Source organism: Oncorhynchus kisutch, linkage group LG12 (genome assembly GCF_002021735.2).
Source record: "Oncorhynchus kisutch isolate 150728-3 linkage group LG12, Okis_V2, whole genome shotgun sequence".
In the NCBI taxonomy this organism is placed as follows: domain Eukaryota; kingdom Metazoa; phylum Chordata; class Actinopteri; order Salmoniformes; family Salmonidae; genus Oncorhynchus; species Oncorhynchus kisutch.
Window position 1 is genome coordinate 38,876,808 of NC_034185.2, and position 21,371 is coordinate 38,898,178.

General features: G+C 45.2%; 1 protein-coding gene across 3 annotated transcripts in view; it reads left to right on the forward strand.

Moving 5' to 3' along the window:
• LOC109900394 (kelch-like protein 29) overlaps nt 1-21,371 on the forward strand; it is a 289,438-nt gene that overhangs the window by 190,548 nt on the left and 77,519 nt on the right. The window lies entirely within an intron of this gene.

Consider the following 21,371-nt stretch of genomic DNA (forward strand, 5'->3'; position numbering starts at 1 on the left):
TGATCCAGACACGCCTGCAGTCACTTTTTAAGTTTCTTTTAAGCCTGGCAAACTCTTGTTGTCTTTGTGAAGACTGCGAGCTTAGTGGTATGGCGAGCCGTCTCGGGTTTGGCTGCATCTCAAAGCCGTAAATTGTTGTTTGTTAACCTTGGAGTTTGTGATGCAGGGCCAGAGACAGATGTTCTATATTCCCTGACCAATTTTCACATTTAATGAAGCTTTTAATCTAGAGTTTAGATTGGCCTTCTTTCCCCCAACGCATTTAAAAAAAAAAAATGGGGGGGGGGGGGGGGGGGGGGGGAGTAGATCAATAGAACGTGTGCAAATGAGTTTCCAGATTGATGTAGAAAGCAGTTGTGGCAGTCGGAGGGGAGGCTACCTGAGACACATTTAAATGAGACAGCAGGTGGAATGGAAACACAGACAATTAGAGTGCGGACGTATTGAACTGCAGTCTCCGGCAGCTCATTTCTGTTGCGTCTCCTGTTTGCTTAGATGCTTGCCGGGTTCTGTAATGGGTACATTGTTGCTATGCTGTCATTTATTGTATTTAGTCGAATAGCCAACGTGTTGTGTGTTTTTGAAATCATACGTTGTGTGTTTCACAATCTATATACTGTGGTATTTATTACAATAGCCAAAGCTAATCCAAATTGTTTGCAACTACACTAAACCAGAGCTTTCCTACCAAAAGTACTAGTACCAGTAAAATTCTATTTCATAAACTCATGCAGGGGGCTCTGCTTAGAACCATGAGACGTGACGAGATGGAGTACCACTTTATGAAATATTCAGAAGTAGAAATGAGCATACAGATGTCACTGTGGTAGGAAAGTCACAGGAATAGCAGAGTTCCATTCAGAGCAGCAGCACAGTAGCAGGTGTCAAATCGGAGCAGAGGGTTCTTGAAAACCTTCATTTGCGCACAGGGTCGAGTGCACTTTTGATACTAATATGACTGCATTGTCTAGATTCCCTTCACTCTTACCCCTGACTATTTTCATAGATTAGTGTTTTCAGATGTCTAGAATGTTTGAGCTGCCAGTAAGGTCATAGTCTGGATAATAGACTGCTGTATGACCCTGAGAGGGCTTAGCCGAGAATTAGCCAGGCGTCTCGGTAACTTGCTTTTGTCCTCGCGGAGCGGAGAGAGACACCTTCCAGACTATAAGAACACTTAACCTTGCTGCCGTGATAATCAACCAGTCAACCACCACAAACCAGCCTGTCGTGCAGTGCCTGTCTTCATAACATTTTGACGCCACCCCCTGCTGTACTCCCCCTATCTCTTGCTCATTCGTATTGTGTTCTCCACCCTCTCTCTACCCCCCCCCCCTCTTTCTCTTGGTCTCCTGCTGTGCTCCATCTCTTTCTCTTCCTCTCTCTTGCGCTCAGGGAACAGATATCCCCTCAGGTCACTAAACATCAGTGGCCATCAGGAAGTGATGGGAGGGGACAGGAGGGGTACAGGGGGGAGCAGGTAGCTGACTCGTGGTGGCTATTCAGCAGCTTGATGGTCTGAGGGTAGAAGCTATTGGCAAGTCTGTTTTTGCCATGATGCTACTGTACTGCCCACGTCTGAGTGATGGAAGCATGGAGAACAGGCCGTGGCTCGGGTGGCTGAGTTCCCTGATGATCTTCTGGGCCTTTCTGCGACATCTGTAGGTGTCCTGAAGGGAAGGCGGTGTGCACCCAGTGGTGCGTTCTGCAGAGCGTACCACTCTCTGTAGCGCCTTGCGGTCAGCGGCGGTGGTGTTGCCGTGCCTTGCTCAAATCAATCAAATGTTACGTCACAGGCTTGGTAAACAACATGTGTAGACTAACAGTGAAATGCTTACTTACGGGGGCCTTCCCAACAATGCAGAGAGAGAAAAAAGAAAAACAATAGAAAAATAATAGCATGAGGAATAAGTAACGGTAACTTGGCTATATACACAGGGCATCAGTACTTAGTCAATGTTTTGGGGTACGAGTTAATTGAGGTAGGTATGTACATATCGGTAGCGATGCAGCCCGACAGTATGTCTCTCGATGGTGCTCCTGTAGAACACTGTGGCTGGTCGAATTTCCACAGCCTCGTGCCTTTTTCACCACAGTGTCTGTGTGGTTTGACCGTTTCAGCTCCTCAGATGTGTACGACGAGGTACTTGATGTTTTTGACCATCTCCGTGGCCCCGTTGATGAGGATGGGGGCTGTGCCCAGCCTGTTTCCTCATGAAGTCCACCGTAGTGCTGTGTAGTGCTGTGGCAAGGTTACTCCTCCAACATTGGGGAGTGGGCTAGGCTGTGCTGGGCTTAGAAGCCAGATGGTAGAAGTATTCTCTAAGCAATGGTCCAGGGTTATTTTTCATCCCTGATAGTTAAGGTTGGGATTGGGGGAAGGTAATCTGGTCTTAGATCTGTGGTTACGGGGGACTTTTACCATTCCTAACATGCACAAAAACACGCTGTGTTTCATTTGACTGACAGATATGAATGTCCTTGCCTTGAGAAAAATCTGAATTATCTGCTTGGTTCTGTGACTATTAAATCAGTTATCAGTCATATTTTAGCACCCACTTTGGCACAGGCCTCTTGGTTTCAACAACACTCCTACGGCGTGCACTTCTTCTGTGTGCAGTGAGGGCTTGGATATTCAGTGAGGGCTTGGATATTCAGTGAGGGCTTGGATATTCAGTGAGGGCTTGGATATTCAGTGAGGGCTTGGATATTCAGTGAGGGCTTGGATATTCAGTGAGGGCTTGGATATTCAGTGAGGGCTTGGATATTCAGTGAGGGCTTGGATATTCAGTGAGGGCTTGGATATTCAGTGAGGGCTTGGATATTCAGTGAGGGCTTGGATATTCAGTGAGGGCTTGGACATTCAGTGAGGGCTTGGACATTCAGTGAGGGCTTGGACATTCAGTGAGGGCTTGGACATTCAGTGAGGGCTTGGACATTCAGTGAGGGCTTGGATATTCAGTGAGGGCTTGGATATTGAGAGGCAGTCTTTGTTACGGGTCTCTTTTATGATCGTATTCCACCAGCTCAGAGGAAGGATTTTTACATTATGTCAGAGTGCTTCAAATTCACTGTAAAAAGAGTAAGCTGATTTGAATGGCTCTCAGTAGGATCTAGACACTTTAAGTGTTGGTGTGATTAGGATCCCAGTGAGTTGAGCCGTGTGTGTGTGTGTGTCACACAGTAAGCTCTGTCTATCATTGCCCTATATGAAGCCACATGACCTTTCAGTGGCCACCTCATCAACTGTCAGAGGCTTAATTGTCCATCTTTGTTTCACTCATTCTTTTTCAGTCTGGTGGAGAGAGGGGGGAGAAAGTAAAAACGAGAGACACATGCAGAGAGGGAGAGAAAGACACACACAGGGAGGGAGAGAGAGACACACACAGGGAGGGAGAGAGAGACACACACAGGGCGGGAGAGAGAGACACACACAGGGAGGGAGAGAGAGAGACACACACAGGGAGGGAGAGAGAGAGACACACACAGGGAGGGAGAGAGAGACACACACAGGGAGGGAGAGAGAGACACACACAGGGAGGGAGAGAGAGACACATGCAGAGAGGGAGAGAAAGACACACGCAGGGAGGGAGAGAGACACACACAGGGAGGGAGAGAGAGACACACACAGGGAGGGAGAGAGAGAGACACATGCAGAGGGGGAGAGAAAGACACACACAGGGAGGGAGAGAGAGACACACAGGGAGGGAGAGAGAGACACATGCAGAGAGGGAGAGAGAGAGACACATGCAGAGAGGGAGAGAGAGAGACACATGCAGAGAGGGAGAGAGAGAGACACATGCAGAGAGGGAGAGAGAGAGACACATGCAGAGAGGGAGAGAGACATGCAGAGAGGGAGAGAGACATGCAGAGAGGGAGAGACACATGCAGAGAGGGAGAGAGAGAGACACATGCAGAGAGGGAGAGAGAGAGACACATGCAGAGAGGGAGAGAGAGAGACACATGCAGAGAGGGAGAGAGAGAGACACATGCAGAGAGGGAGGGAGAGAGAGAGACACATGCAGAGAGGGAGGGAGAGAGAGAGACACATGCAGAGAGGGAGGGAGAGAGAGAGACACATGCAGAGAGGGAGGGAGAGAGACACATGCAGAGAGGGAGAGAGAGAGACACACAGGGAGAGAGAGAGAGACACACACAGGGAGAGAGAGAGAGACACACATGCAGAGAGGGAGAGAGAGAGACACATGCAGAGAGGGAGAGAGCGAGACACACAGGGAGAGAGAGAGACACATGCAAAGAGGGAGAGAGAGAGACACACAGGGAGAGAGAGAGACACATGCAGAGAGGGAGAGAGACACACACAGGGAGAGAGAGAGAGACGCAGAGAGAGAGAGACACACACAGGGAGAGAGAGAGACACACACAGGGAGAGAGAGAGACACACGCAGAGAGGGAGAGAGAGAGACACACACAGGGAGAGAGAGAGACACACACAGGGAGAGAGAGAGACACACACACAGGGAGAGAGAGACACACACACAGGGAGAGAGAGACACACACACAGGGAGAGAGAGACACACACACAGGGAGAGAGAGACACACACACACAGGGAGAGAGACACAACAGGGAGAGAGAGACACACACACAGGGAGAGAGAGAGAGACACACACAGGGAGAGAGAGAAAGAGACACACACAGGGAGAGAGAGAGACACACACACAGGGAGAGAGAGAGACACACACAGGGAGAGAGAGACACACACACAGGGAGAGAGAGAAAGAGACACACAGGGAGAGATACAAAGAGACACACACAGGGAGAGAGAGAGACACACACAGGGAGAGAGAGAGATAGAGACACACAGGGAGAGAGAGAAAGAGACACACAGGGAGAGAGAGAGACACACACACAGGGAGAGAGAGAGACACACACAGGGAGAGAGAGACACACACACAGGGAGAGAGAGAAAGAGACACACAGGGAGAGAGAAAGAGACACACAGGGAGAGAGACAAAGAGACACACACAGGGAGAGAGAGAGACACACACAGGGAGAGAGAGATAGAGACACACACAGGGAGAGAGAGAGACACACACAGGGAGAGAGAGAGACACACACACAGGGAGAGAGAGAGACACACACACAGGGAGAGAGAGACACACACACAGGGAGAGAGAGAAAGAGACACACAGGGAGAGAGACAAAGAGACACACACAGGGAGAGAGAGAGACACACACAGGGAGAGAGAGATAGAGACACACACAGGGAGAGAGAGAGACACACAGGGAGAGACAGAGAGACACACACAGGGAGGGAGAGAGAGACACACACAGGGAGGGAGAGAGAGACACACACAGGGAGGGAGAGAGAGACACACACAGGGAGGGAGAGAGAGAAAGAGACACAGAGAAAGAGAGTCAGAAACAGAAAGGGAAACAGAAAGAGAGACGGTAACATCTTTACCCAAATCCTCCTGGTCTGTCTGGCTTCTCCAGGATGACTGATGGTTGTTGAAGGTATAAGCTGATGACTGGGGTGTTATCTAGCTGTCATCCTCCTGTGTATGTTTTAACCCCACCATGACAGGTCTGAATGGCAAATAGAGGTGAGATCCTCTCCGATCACCCACAGACACAGCTATACAGACAGCTATGGATTTCAGATTAAAAACTAAGCACACGCACTTAGGAGGCTAACACTGAGCACATACTGTAGCTAGCGCACGGACTCACACACACACATGCGCACACACACACACACACACACACACTAGTACACGCTGTAGCACAGACACATACACACTGTGCTTTATATATATATATATAAGATAATAAGGCTGAGCAGATTGGATGGTATAGACTGAGAAGGTGCAATTTTATATTCAGCTGTCTCAGGAAAACAAGCAATCTGGACTTAAGTCCCCCTCTTTCACTCTCTCTGTCTCTTTCTTGCTCTCTCTCTCTCGCACTAATCCATTCTTACTTCAGATTTCCCCTGTCACTCTCCTAATCGTGGCGTTCCCAGCTGAAAACAGGCCATTAAAAGACTGACTTACACCGCTGGCCCCAGCAGAGGAGAGGAGAGGAGAGGAGGGAGGGAGGGATGGAGGAGGAGAGCTGGTGACGGGTATAGTGAGGGAGGAAAAAGAGGAGGAGGAGGACATTGGGGAGTGGGTGACAGATAGATAGAGAAGCATAGTACTAGGTTGAGTGGGAGAGGAAATGAGGAGGGAGGAGAAGAGTGGATGTAGCAGATATTGGACTCCTGCATAGGTCAGGTTTTCGGAGCCACACCCGCCCAGCACCGGCCACATCAATTCCAGGTCCCTCCCGATAACCGACATCATTACAGATTCCTCTCTGCAGCCCGACCTCACCCGCATAGAATTGTTCTGAGAGCCGATCCGTTACCGACCAAATAAGGTCAATCGATCATGTCTTTTATGAAGCCTTTTTTTTTTTACATCATCAGTTGTCAGAGTGCTTATACAGATACCCAGTCTAAAACCCCAAAGAGCAAGCCATGCAGATGTAGAAGCACAGTGGCTAGGGAAAACCATTCCTCTTCTGGCTGTGCCGGGTGGAGATTATGAAAGTACATGGCCATTAAGGCCAGATCGTTCATCAAAACGTTCAAACGTTTCTAGATGACCTGCAGGGTCAGATAATGATCACAGTGGTTATGGAGGATGCAGTAGTTCAGCACCTCAGGAGTAAATGTCAGTTGGCTTTTAATAGCCGAGAATTCAGAGGTCGCCGAGGCATTCAGAGGTCGAGACTGCAGGTCGGGTAGCGTGGGAGAGAGAGAGAAAAAGAGCGGTTACAACAGCAGATCCTGGACAAGGTAGCACATCCAGTGAACAGGTAAGGGTTCCATGGCCGCAGGCAGAACAGCGGAAACTGGATCAGCACGGCTGGATGGACTGGGAACAGAGTTCCATAGCCACAGGTAGATCAAATTATTGAATTGTTTTTATGACTCGAGTAGTAGGCTATTATTCCCCTTCCCTGCAGTAATTAATTTGTCCACATGTCTATGCAACATTTGGATAAAAGGAAACCATGCCATGAATTAACAACAGTATAGTTTCATCATCACACTGCGATGCGGCACATTGACAACTCATATTACTTTGGAAAAACAATTGCCTTGTTACGTAATGAAAGCTTATAGCCGACATTACAAAACAAGACCTTTACGTTCAATATTGTTTAGATAATCAAATAGTGGAATGGAAATTTAAATAAACAATTCCCAGAGTCGAGTATAGGCTTCAAAAATACATTTCTTTAGTAGGGTATACTTAACTTTTACCAGACGCATCGGTTTAAACTTTATATGGTATGCGTATGGTCTAAATAAACAAAAGCCTGTATTAACCTACAAGTAGGCCTACTTAAACAATAAAGACATAGGCCAATGTAATTATCAAAAGAAAAGTCCATTCATCACTTGAACGAAAGCCTACATTAATCATGGGAGAAGTGGCTGTCTTCCTGCTGTCTTCCTGCTGTCTTCCTGCTGTCGTAAACAAATACCTGCTTGCAATTTTTGCAGACTGTGTCGCCTATCCATCTACCAGATTGTTGTCCTTCTCCACTCCAAAACCGGGGATTTCACTCGTGCAGCACCTGTTTCCATGATGGTGTATACCCCCATCATAACCTTTTTATTTTCTATTTCACCACACAAATAATGGACAGTTCCCTGCTCAACACCCACTCGCTGTATGTGTGGCTGGTAGCCTACTATGTCTAGATAACCTCTCACAGAATGGAATTCACAACACAACAAGGTCCTGGGTTTGTAAAACAAAATTTGTACCTTGATATAAAACATTTCCAACCAGAAATATAATTGTTTTGAACCGCGAGCCAACCCTCAGGTTGAAATAATTTGTTAAATTCCATCCGCCAGCTGAACCGTGGGTATCCGACCCCATGCAGGACTCTAGCAGGTATAGCACAGTGGGCTAGAGAGGAGGGCAAGGAAGAGACAAATATGTTAAGGAGTGGGTAGTAGGTATAGTACAGTGGCCTCTAGCATAGCAGGAAGTGGACGAGGAAGGGAGAGAGGTAAAGGAAAGCGAGGAGAATGAGGAGGAGAGCAAGGTCTAGTGGCTTCTCTAGCTGGAGGGCCCCTGTATGTCTCTCCCTCTGTCTCTCTCTCTCTCTCACTCTCTCACTTTGTCACACTGGCCGTGTGCCTGTGCCCCACTCCACCCGTCTGTCTCCCTCCCTCCATTTCTCTCCCCTTCCATCCCACTCTGTCAGGCTGGCCGTGTGGCTGTCTGTGCTACTTTCCCTCTCTGTCTCTCCGCCTCCTTCTCTCTCCCTCCGTCCATCTCTCTCTCTCTCCCCCCCTTCATCCTACTCCGTAAGACTGGCCATGTGGCTATGCTGCTGCCTCTGAGCATTATCTTGAAATGTGTGTGTGTGTGATTAATGAATGCTGTGCAGCGTTGCTGTGCATGGAGGAAGAGGTAGACAACCAAGTATTTGTCTTAATGACCTATGACCCAGCTCAACATGAACTGTATTAGGGGATAATGTATGGGACTCATGGTAAGGCCCCTCTACATTAAAATACAATAGCGAGGGAGGGAGAGAAAGAACGAACAAGGAGGGAGAGAGAGAAGGGGGGAGAACCCCTCGTTTCTGTTTCCCTCTCATCCCTCGCCCCACTCCTCCACCCTGGAGTGAGAAGGAGCGATGCATAGTGTATAAACAGCAGAAAACTCATTGGAAGCCATCATCAGTGAAGTTAGAGGTAGGAGAAGGGAGGTAGGGATGAGCTAGTCCTCACACCAGTGGCTCAGTAGTGCCCTCCCGCATGGGCTCCTAAATAAGTTTGAGCCGATATCATGAATATATGCCCGCTGTGTGAGTTCATCTACCAAGGTTGCTCCAGAAATGTCTACCTTATTATCACCAAGGCATATTATTCATTTGACAGAGGTAGTTGGTGAACATAATTGTGTTTTCTAGTACAAGGGTTGTGCCGTGTCTTTACTATCATTAAATTGAAGACTTATAGTTTTTATCAAAGATTCTCTGTAATTAGTATTACGCGATCAACTGATTAATCATGTAACCGTAATTAACTAGGAAGTCGGGGCACCAAGGTAAAATATTCAGATTACAAAGTTATCATTTCCTAAAATAACTTTTCAGATATTTTATCTGATCAATTAGTCTTCGAATTAATTTATTATTTACTTTACCTCACGTTAGTCTCATTCCAAACGTCGTAAATTGTTGGTTATCTGCACAAACCCCGTCTTTACTGAGTCATCCATACATCAATTGTCTTAAATCATTTATTTATTACTAACTAAGTAATTCACAGAAATGCATAAACAAACAAACAAAGTAAATATGGTTACAAGAAATGATAGGAGAATGTGCCCTAGTGGGCTAAACCGGCATGGCGGCTTGTTAGACAAAAGGGGAAGTGAGGGTCGACTAAGAAGTCACTAGAGAGTGATAATTATAACAATTGAAATGCTAATCCTTTGCACATGAACGCTCACTCCATTCGGGAACATATGCAATAAATATATATATTTACGCTCAGTGTGTTTCGGTGGTTGTCGTTCTTCGCGTTCAATGATACCGAATTCCAAGCTGCAGACTAGTAATTAATGTCAAAGACTTGTTCTTATTCTGTCTTATCGATAGTCTAAGAGTTTAACCACGTGGTATGGTTAAAAGATTCAGCAATGGTCTACAACCTTCGTCCTCTCCTAATGGAGAAAAACATGGTCTGGTGATAATTTCTCAAAGTTGGGTTTTATTTGGAATGGCAGAAAAGGGGCTGTCCCAGGAGGCCTGACGTGGACTCATTGGTGGTTCTCTGATTTAGTTCAAATCAAAAGGGAATTGTATTTTCCTTCACTAAACAGTCCAAAATCATATTACACAATTTTACAAACAGTATCATACTCACTCATTCATCTTATACAACAATTAGATGTAAACCTCATATCTGAGGCTATTATAGAAACAGCGTTATGGTAATGTGGCCACACCGTCTCCCATGAGCTTCCCCAAGTTGTAACAAATGGACCAGTTCGTAGCTGGATTCTTCACCGATCTTTTATACTTTCTCCGGACCTCTCTCTGACCACAGAAGCCTAGTTGAAGGAGGCAAGGGGGAGGCAGGGAGAGGGGGATGGGGCTTGCTATACCCAACGAGGGCAACGTCATGACATACACCCCCTGGTGGTTTGGATCTTGTTTGTCCTGTAAGTTACAAATCAAAATAAAATCATGAACACGTGATGTCCTGTTTGTAGATCATCGTTGTAGTCCCCTCTGGTGGTTGAACTTGGTAGGCTTCTCTGAAAGCGGAGCAGTCCACCACAAGGATGGCAGTTGATGTCCGGTTGGTGATCGCCGTTGCGGTCCCTTCTAGTTATGTACCTTGGTTTGGTTCCCTGGAAGCTGCAAAGTACCCCAGGGAGGGCCAGGGGATGTCCTGGTTGGTGATCGCCATTGCGGTCCCCCCCTCTCCCTCTGGTGGTTTACCTTGGTAGGCTCTCTGACAGCGGGGCATGCCGCCACAGGGATGGGCCGTGGGTGTCCGGATTTGGGGTCGACGTTCCGGACCCGTCTTCTGGTCGTCGTCCAGGCTGGAAGATCTGGGCAGTAACTTAGGCAGATGTTAACAACGCACACACACTCATGAAATACATATAATTACATTCATTCCCCAATGAGCGGCATTGTGGCACTAAGTGTTGGTTTTATGGGGACTTTGTTTATGGCTCTATCACTTCCTAAGTGTCAAAGGAACTGAACCGAAAAGGAATGAAAGCATTAACAAAAGATATACAAAAAATAGTTCTCACTCAAAAATCATCGAATTGGACTATATTCTATATACGTCCAATGTTCTGGCAAAATGACTATCATGGCATTGTCTCTAATGCCATATCTAGGGTTTTCCTACTTGGTGTGTTGTTTAGGCACTATCCTAAGTTGATAACTATATGATAAGTTTGCAGCTGTAAGGCACTAGTTTTAGGCAGTCTACAGGGATGCCCTATGGACTTCTGGGAAGAAAACTGGTGAGTGCTGTAGAGTCAAAGGCCTAGAAGTAAATGTTCAACTTTACTTAGGCTGGTATTTTGCTCATACCCTTAAGTGATCCTAGCATAAATCCTAATTGGATGTTCCGTTGTGCATGTGCGTTTATGCTTACAGAGCACATGTCAAAGGAAGAAAACCAAGTATCCTGGCAAGATTTACAACTGGTTCAGAATGAGTCTGACGTAGTCAGGTAATTTTCAGGTCAATGCCTGGACGTCAGTCAGAATTGGTGTCAAGGGAGTCTGTAGTAGTTTTTACTACCAGCCATAGCTATGTTATCCACGGAGGAGTTAACCTCATGACGGAAGTACTCTTTAAGTATTGGACCAGTCGTACGTGGTGTGATCGTGGTTAATGATTCTAATAATTTTCCTCCTGAATGGAGGATTCTATTTATTAGTGACGTGTGTTAACCATTGGAAGAGTGCACTGGAGATTCCCTTCCACGTGTTGCACTCTGAGTGACTCCTATGTCAACGTCTGCTGCATCGTCAAGGGTAATTTGATTGGTTAGGTCTCTAACCTTCTTACTGATTGTAGCTGGACTGACTGTCGCTGGTATTGGTACTGGTGCTCAAAGGGACCAGTTATCCTACCGAGCCTACCGGCTCTTACCATTTGTGAACTTTTGATGCCTCAAAAGCTGTGCTTGCAAGCTCTCTGAGTTGTAAGATAGACAAGCCAACGTGGGCGGCAGGGCCCAAGTAGGTAATGAAGGTAGATTACATGTACGACAGGAACATTTGTTTAAAAGGTAACAGGTCTTCCATTCCTGTTTCAGTGAGTGTTCGTCTTCCATGCCTGTTTCACTGGGTGTTCGTTACGAGCTTGTTTAACGGTGTTAGCCAGTGAGCTATAGTGTTGCGAGCCGCAGAAGCACTGAATTCTAATTTCAAAGCTGTGGCAAGTTTAGCATAGTCATTTAGCGTGTGTTGCTGTTGTAGACGAATGAACCTTGTCACGCGTCTATTCGATGTTCGCTTCAACAGGTAAACCCTGTCAGAACCCGTAGCGTTCGGGTAGCCATCCAACGCGTCCTCTATGTCAGCTAGGAACGTCTCAGTATCGTTTGGCTGACCTGGAACGGGGTCAAAGGTGGGGAAAATCTTGATGAGTTTGTCAAGGTATTCTGCGCCAAGCGGGCGGAGAGGGTTGGCATCATCCTGTGGAGAGATTGGGGCTGAAAGGCCAAGAGGAGAAGCCAAGCCTTCTTGTTGTTGGCCAAGAGGCGCAATATTACTCAGTGCCGAATGGCCAAGATGAGAAGACTGAGGGACACATGAGGGAGGCAAGGTCTGAAACCTATCGTCTTTACTCCTGTGAGTACAGGGCTCCGGTTGCTTGGATTGGTAGAGCGTGACCATTCTGGACTTCCTCCAGATGCTACCTAAGGGTGGTATTCTGCTGCATTGCAGAGTCCACTTGAGCGCTTCGAGTCCTGATTTTGGACACATGAGTGTTACACTTGCTCCTTTCGGTCTCAAACTTATCTGTCATGGCTTGCAGATACGGTCTTGAGTACGAGCGAGAGATTCAGTGATGAGATTTCCTCCGCTTGCTTAGAAATCAATATTTCCATCTTCATCACCTGAGTTCTCTCATCATTCATTTGGTCAGCGACTTCAATGAGTTCTGCTGATTTTTGTCATCCAACTTTTCCATTGTGTTCATTAACTGATCGTCTTTGTTCTGCAGCGTTTTGAGTAGAATTGTTATCAAGTTGAGCGCTCCTGTTTGTAGATAACTCTTCAGATTCATCTAGTTTGGCGTGGACATCATCGTATTTAGTTTTGGCTAAATCGAGTTGTTCCTGTAGCATATGATTTTGTTCCTGTAGAAGATGATTTTGTTGAAGAGTTTGTGCTTGTTCATACGTTTTGTGCTTGGTCATACGTTTTTGCAATTACATTTAATTGTTCAGTTTTCAAGCGCAGTTCCATAGCTAGCAGAATTTTTCCCTTTTCTGCATTTGTCATTGGCTTCCCGGTTCTCTCCACCTGTCCCTTTAGGTCTCCCATTACCTGCTCGTGCTTCAGCTGTGAATTGCGGTATTGGACAGATGACAATCTCGGATGGCAAGACATCAGGGCTAGACTGGAGAGAACCTTTACGAGGCCTGCGCCCGATGGTTGATTTTGGAAAGCGGTGTTGTCTGCTTTTCCACTAATGGCATAATTAGGGTTGGTATCACTGCTGAGGTCAGAGATCAATCCATTTGCAGGTGGAGGTTCACTAATTAGCGGGCGAGTGGGGACTACCACCTCTGATACTTATTAGAACATTGGAAAGGAAAAATAGTTTTTCCTAAGATTGGTTTTGGAATATATTGGGAGCTGCAAAGACGATTTGAATCTATTTATAGACGTTAATGAACCATCAGTACTGGACAGGACTGTGGAAGTTGGACGTGAATGAATTTGCAAAAGCAAATTGAATTAATCAATGATAATGGTTAAATCATACCTGGATAGGCTATCTGGGAATTAAACTTTAAATTAACCTGGGAAGTTGGTTCATCTAGGTTACTATTGCAAAGCTTAAAGTGTCTCATTTAACTGGAAGAACCTAGAAAGGTATGTTCGACAGTTTAAATAAATAAATTCAATGAGACGATAATACCCAAGCAATTGAGATTGCTGGATTATCATAAAGGTAATGTTAGGTACATTTACCACTATGGTACACTTTCCCCTCAGGCCAAAGCCACTGATTGATTGTGCTTTGCAGAAGCAGAATTTACTGATTTGATCAAATTTTATGAATAATCAAACCTGAATAGGCTAACTGGAAATTAAACTTTAAATTCACATGGGAAGTTGGTTCATCTAGGTTATTATTGCAAAGTTTACGGTGTCTCGTTTAATTGGAAGAACCTAAAAAGGTATGCCCAACAATTTAAATAAATAAATTGAATGAGACCCAAGCAATTGAGATTGCTGTATTATTTTAACGTGATCCACGTTTGGATTTCCAACACTTCTTTTAAGAGATGTTGCTTTTGCAACAGCTAATGGGGATCTTAATAAAATACCAAACAACTAGGTTTTTTTACCTGAAAGATTATCCCCCACCACCATTTGTATTAATTTGGTCTTTTTCCGCTTCTGCTTCTTCCACAGATGTTGATCAACTCGGCCAGTAAAAAAAAAAAAATCTGAAAAAAGATAAACTCCCACCCAAGCCACAGCCAAATGCTCCTAGCCAAAAATGTGTGTGTGTGTGTTTAATGAGCGACTTAGACAGCCTGTCATCCTGCATGCCAGTAAAGCTGCTGTGGTGGAATCACAAACTAACTGTTGTTTACTCATCTTTGAGCTCAGGAGGTAAACTGCTACTGATGGGCTCTCGGAAGCCATCTCTTAAAGGGATAGTTCACCCAACAAAATACATTTTCTGACTTTTTATATATCCCAAAAGGTGGTCAATATTCTACAATGTCTGTTGTTTAGCACCTGAGAAACTGTATTTTTTGGGGAGAAATCTAGGGGACCTTTTATTCCAATAAATGGATAGGAACCATCTGAAGCTAACAAATCTCGCAAACCCTTTAAGACAGCACCTCCAGTCCTCCGGACCTTTTAACAAGAGGCGAAAAAGGGGTATCACTTTCCCTTTAAATAACCAGCACTAGCAAACATGACTTCATGTAAATATTGCCTGTCTTATTCCTTCTCAGACACACAAAGATAATAAGTAAACCCCCAAAAAGAAAAGCATTACCATAGTCAACACCTTATGTCCTATGTAAATCAATTATTAACATGTTTAAACATGTTTAACATATTAACATGTTTTAAGAACAGTGTTGATGACAGCACTGATGAAATCAGCAGAGAAGAGGAGAAATGAGTTAGAAGGGATAGGTAGAACAGAAAAGGAAAGGATGGAGGAGAAGGGAGAGGAACGAAGGACAGCGAGTTGTGCGGAGCAGTATCAGAGGTGAGGCCGGCACTGTCCGGTCCTAGAGTAGCCTAGTAAAACACTAAGGTCTTAACTCGGCCATGCATCTTAATTGCAGACACTACCAGCTCTGGAGCTCAGGGTCCCCAGATGACGACTGATGTGAACTGACTGGAAGATGACCTTTCTAGGCAGAGCGGAGGAGGTGGGAGGTGTTGCGGGGGGCAGTTAAGGCCAGTGGAGCGGACAGAAGCGTTAACCTGGTGTTTGACATGAGAGGATAGGAGAGTGGAGCGGAGAGACGGTAGTCTGTAGCACATGCTCAGTCTGGGGCAGCAGGTGGCGTAGGACAGGACTGTGGCACGGTATTTGAGCTAAGGTATCTGAGCAGGGGCTGTGTGTGTGTGTGTGTGTATCTCTTCTAAGGAGACTTAATTTCATGACTGTTACGACTAAGGGATTTGACAAGAAAACAAACACCTTCACAGTGTATCTCCTGCAGCTCCTTTCTCCACCCCGATCTGTTTTCATAAGCCTGAAAAACAATATATATTTTTTACATTTCCAAACCAACAGGGGTGGGGGCTTCTCGAAATTGACCGAGGATTTAGGGTTCAGGAAATGGAGCATCATGGTCTTCATATCGATTTTGCAATTTGACTAGCAGGATCCTCTTAAAATAATACCTCAGCTCTCCATCAGAGAGATGTCCCTGCTGAGAAGTGTTTCAGCTTGACGGGTAGGTTCACATTAATCCAGGTACCTATCCATCCGTTTGAATTGCTTTGTCCAAACACACTGAGCATGATCAGCATCTTCCTCAACAAGATCTGGAAGAAGGTCTGTTTCCCTGTTTCCATGACATAATTTGTTTTCATTATTATGTTTCCATGTCCCCAAATGTACACTTCGTTTGAACTCTGTTGCGGAGAGAGGACACAGACACACGTTGTGAAGAGAGGAGCGTCCATCATTCAGGCTTGCATTGGGAGAGGGAAGTTGGGCTGGAGGAGAGGACAAAGGGATGTTTCTGGGGGTGAAGAACGTTTTTAGTGTTCTCATTTATTCTATCCCAGGCATGTTTACCAAGCGACAGATCAGTCGAAAATAAAATTACAAATGTAGGCAGTTTTTATTTTGATTGTACAAATGTGGTGGCGTAAGTATCGAGAGAGACAAGTTTTGCTACTCTGGAAAGTGAAAATATACCATTTATGGGTCAAGCGATTTCGCCTACCTTTATCTAGCTCTGTGTAGGGAATAAATGCAGGCAGTAGTTGGGTATTTGGCCTATTTCGTTGATTATTGAATAGGACTAAGTAAGTAAATAGCCCTAATGTGCATTTTCATCTGTCGGTGTCAGTTACCTTTTGAACAATGTGTATGAATGAGTGTAGGAACACCAGGATGCGCTCTGAGTAGTAATGTGCGCTTGAGATATCGGCTTTACCGGCGTTTAAAGCACGCTTCCGGATATTCCTATCACAAAATCAGATTACGTATCAATTGTTATAAAACGGATCCAACTACGAATAGGACGAGACTGAGGTGACGCTCTAGCAGAGCTGTGCTGCGTGTGTTGGCTACTGTGAGTTTGAGGGAGTGACACAGGGAGGAGGGGGGGGGAGAGACGAGACAGCAACCAATCGCACTATATTAGACTAAAAGCTGCCATAGCTAGATTATTTATCATCTAGTAAGATTACCTAGCGTACCTGTCTTGTCTGCATCAAACCGGGAGAAGCTAGTTAAACTTAGCTATTTAGCTACTATAGCGCATGCATCCTCAATTAGCCTATCTTGTTCGACACATTTACAAACAAAAACTCCATTCAGAATATAAAGTAGCATCTTGGTCGTTGGCTCTTGGTCGTTGTAGCCTGTCCTTCTCCTTTAACTTTTAATTCCATCATTTGAATTCCATCTTCCATTGATTAGATCTCGCCTAACATTTGCCCCACGTGGAGGCTCTATGACTGTAGCCTATTGCCGCTTTGATGACTTATGATTGACCAACAAGCTACACTCGCCACTCTTGAGCAGCAGCATCAATTATGCAATTTCTCTCTACAGCAGCAGTCTCATTCGGATCTGCATGGGTCCTTCCGGACAAGTCAGTTATTATTACACACCCGAGAGAGATCGCACGGGGTCGGGTCTCGGGTATCCGGGTAGCGGTGGATCCGTGAAGACAGCTAGAAGATTGTGAAGAGAGGAGCGTCCATCATTCTGAACCACCAGATCAATGCCTAGGGACAGACAGGCTTGCCTCTGGAAAGGAGAGGAGGGCTGGAGGAGAGGAGAGAGGGATGTTTCTGGGGGTGAAGAAATAAGCGGCAGCAAAGCTGCTCGGCTCTGTGTGAATCATCACACGCTTGTTGTCGCTGATGTAGGCCCAAGATGAATTGCTCCTTTGAAGCCAAAGCGCAAGTCAAACGTAGTGTGTGATTTCTGTTAGCACCGCATGTTCGAGGCTGCAAGTTTCACACACAAATCTGTGTGCGCACACGCACACAGAGCGAAAGAGAGAGACCCCCACAAACACTTCTTACCATCACTCCTCCCATCAGATGTGCAGTGGGTTGTGATGGTACAGTTAAAGGGTAAAGTATGACCTTATCCCCTCTCACTCAGCCATGCAGTGTTGATGTTGCGTGTTGGGTATTTAGAGAGGATCCCCCTGGGGTGTAACACCACCATTTACCCACATGAAACGTCCATGCACTGTCACTGCACCCAGTAGGATCTTCATTTGATCACCCTGTTGCAGGAGAACTTTCCTGAAATGCAGTAAATGTTAAACTTGTAATCTGTTTGAGGTTTTAAAAAGGCTTCTGAAGTTTGTCATTTCCACTTAGAAATATCAGACGGAAATTGTTATTCACAAAAAATGTAACGACCCCGGAAAGAAAATGTCAATTTAATTCAAACCCACATTTCTCATCGCTCAAAAGCATGTTAGCCATAACTCAAAATCCTTTGGCGGTCTGGATAATGTATTATTAGATGAAACGGCTAGAATGGCCCCTTGGCTGTGAAATTTTTCAAGATTTTAAAAAAACCTCCCCACATGCCCGTAGAAGGGTTGCTGCATGTTCTTCACTGTTTTCCAACCGGGTAAATGGGACATATTTTGCAGAGTTGTTATGTATGCTAGTTTGCAACATTGCAGAAAATGGAAGAAATCTGTTTTGCCAGAAGTGTTTTCTATACACAAAATCGAGTCGATGAAGGCATTAGAGGACTTCACGGGTCCAAAAAGTTGGACCCATTCTGAAATGGACCTGGGGCCTTCCCATCTGGACCCGATATGCATAAATACTTTTTTTAATCTAGAGACCCGTTCTGAACGTACCCGAAGACAACTAGAACCCATTCCGTATGGACCTGGTCGGATCCAGACCCGATCCGAGTGAGGGAAGCAGCAGAAAAGGGAGGGAGAGGAGGTGGGGGTGTGCCTAGTACTCAGACAAAACGAGTATCATGAAGGATATGGAGTTTGCTTAGGAATACGATTACAAATATTTTTTGTAATTATCCGTGGTCTGAAAAATAATAATTCAGCTGCTAGCAAGCATCGCTCTTTCACTCACACAGTGTGAAGCGCTGTGTGCTCCAAACAACTATTGGCTAGTTCTTCGGTCTGTAAAGAAACGGGCGGGATATCAGTTGAGCCTGCTGCAACGATTGGAATAGAACAAGCCATTCTCCATCTGCTCTCATTTCCCCAGACAGACACACGCACGGCTATTTCACTCAGTCACTCGTCTCAGGGTACAAGTCTCCCCTTCTCCAAACATCATGTATGAATCAGGATCCGTAGCTAGTCATTGATCAAGTGATTTTCTGTAGACTGCTGAGGCCATATGGTGGTTTTTGTCTACTTGGTGTTGTTTAGTAGGCCTACTTTGTCTGTCCGTATAAATATGCCATTGCTGATCACACCTGTCGTTATATCGTGATTCAAGCCCATGCTTCTTTCTAATATTATTTATGCTAATATTTATTATTATCCAGTCATTTTTACAGATCATAAGAAAAGAAAATGACGAATGCAGGTAGATTTATTTGAATTGTACAAATGTTGTGTCGGGAGAGAAGTTTTGTTACTCTCAAAGGGAAACAATAATTGGGCAGGTGATTTTACCCTACCTTCATCTAAATCGGTGTCTGGAATTTTAATAGGACTAAGTAAGTAAATAGCCCTAATGTGCATTTTAATCTTTCACTGTCATTCACCTTTTGAAGAATGTGTGAGAATGACTGAAGGAACATAACGATGCGATCTGAGCAGGGCCTAAAATTAATTTTTAAGGAAAAATATTGTTTTTTCTTAAACTTACACCAACAAAACACAACAAAGGTATGAACACACTTTTTAATGTTGCTAAAACAATAGATCTATTACTATGAAGTAAGAAGTCATGTGGTAAATGTCCATTTTTCAGGACCCTGTCTTTCAAAAATTATTTGTAAAAATCTCACAGCTCTTCATTGTAAAGTTATTTGTAAAAACTTCACAGCTCTTCATTGCAAAGTGTTTAAACACTGTTTCCCATGTTTGTTCAATGAACCATAAACAGTTAATGAACATGCACCTGTGGAATGGTCGTTAAAACACTAACAGCTTACAGACGGTAGGCAATTAAGGTCACAGCTATGAAAACTTAGGACACTAAAGAGGCCTTTCTACTGACTCTGAAAAACACCAAAAGCAAGATGACCAGGGTCCCTGCTCATCTGTGACCGTGCCTTAGGCATGCTGCAAGGAGGCATGAGGACTGCAGATGTGGCCAGGGCAATAAATTACAATGTCCATACTGTGAGACGCCTAAGACAGCGCTACAGGGAGAAAGGACGGACAGCTGATCGTCCTCGCAGTGGCAGACCACGTGTAACAACACCTGCACAGGATCGGTACATCCGAACATCACACCCACGGGAAAGGTACAGGATGGCAACAACTACTGCCCAAGTTACACCAGGAACGCACAATCCCTCTATCAGTGCGCAGACTGTCCGCAATAGGCTGAGAGAGTCTGGATTGAGGGCTTGTAGGCCTGTTGTCTGGTGAGGACCTGCCTTACATCACCGGCAACAACGTCACCTATGGGCACAAACCCACCGTCGCTGGACCAGACAGGACTGGTAAAAAGTGCTCTTCACTGACGAGTCCCGGTTTTGTCTCACCAGAGGTGATGGTCGGATTTGCGTTTATCATCGAAGGAATGAGCGTTACACCGAGGCCTGTACTCTGGAGCCAGATCGATTTGGAGGTGGAGGGTCTGTCATGGTCTGGGGCGGTGTCACAGCATCATCGGACTGAGCTTGTTGTCATTGCAGGTAATCTCAACGCTGTGCGTTACAGGGAAGACATCCTCCTCCGTCATGTGGTACCCTTCCTGCAGGCTCATCCTGACATGACCCTCCAGCATGACAATGCCACCAGCCGTACTGCTCGTTCTGTGCGTGATTTCCTGCAAGACAGGCATGTCAGTGTTCTGCCATGGCCAGTGAAGACCCTGGATCTCAATCCCATTGACCACGTCTGGGACCTTTTGGATCGGAGGGCTAGGGCCATCCCCCCCAGAAATGTCTGGGAACTTGCAAGTGCCTGGGGTAACATCTCACAGCAAGAACTGGCAAATCTGGTGCAGTCCATGAGGAGGAGATGCACTGCAGTTCTTAATGCAGCTGGTGGCCACACCAGATACTGACTGTTACTTTTGAATCCCCCCCCCCCCCCTTTGTTCATGGACACATTATTCCATTTCTGTTAGTCACTTGTCTGTTGAACTTGTTCAGTTTGTCTCAGTTGTTGAATCTTTATATGTTAATACACATGTTAAGTTTGATGAAAATGAACTCAGTTGACAGTGAAATTAGGTTTCTTTTTTTGCTGAGTTTATATTGTTTAATTTCATTTAATTTTAACACTTTTAACCAAAAGATCACAGATGAGTCAAAACATTTCACCTTCCCCTTTAAGGGTGGAAGGTTACCTTGGTAATGCGACCCCAGTCATGGTTGTGCCTGTGAGATTGAGTCTGAATGACTTGTAGCTGCATTGTCTTCTCTTCCTTAACAGTTGAAACTTAAACATTAAAAAACAACCTAGCTTGTGAACATAACAAAGTTAATAGTCAAGAAACACAAGGACAAAGTGTCACTTCAGTAGACTTTCGTTTCAAGTAAATTAGACATGTTTATACCTGTGCTCAGCTCTTCTGAAAATGAATATTTCATATTCCAAGCCATTCTTTATTTGTTGAAAACGGAAATTCTCGCCATATTTTTGAGGTGGCGTGTGTGTGCTGCATGACGAGCTCAACATGGCACTGCAATTCATAACCAGACTGAATTAGTTTATTGTTTATGCTATTGTAGGGTTCGTAGTTCTTTGACTTTGTCCGAT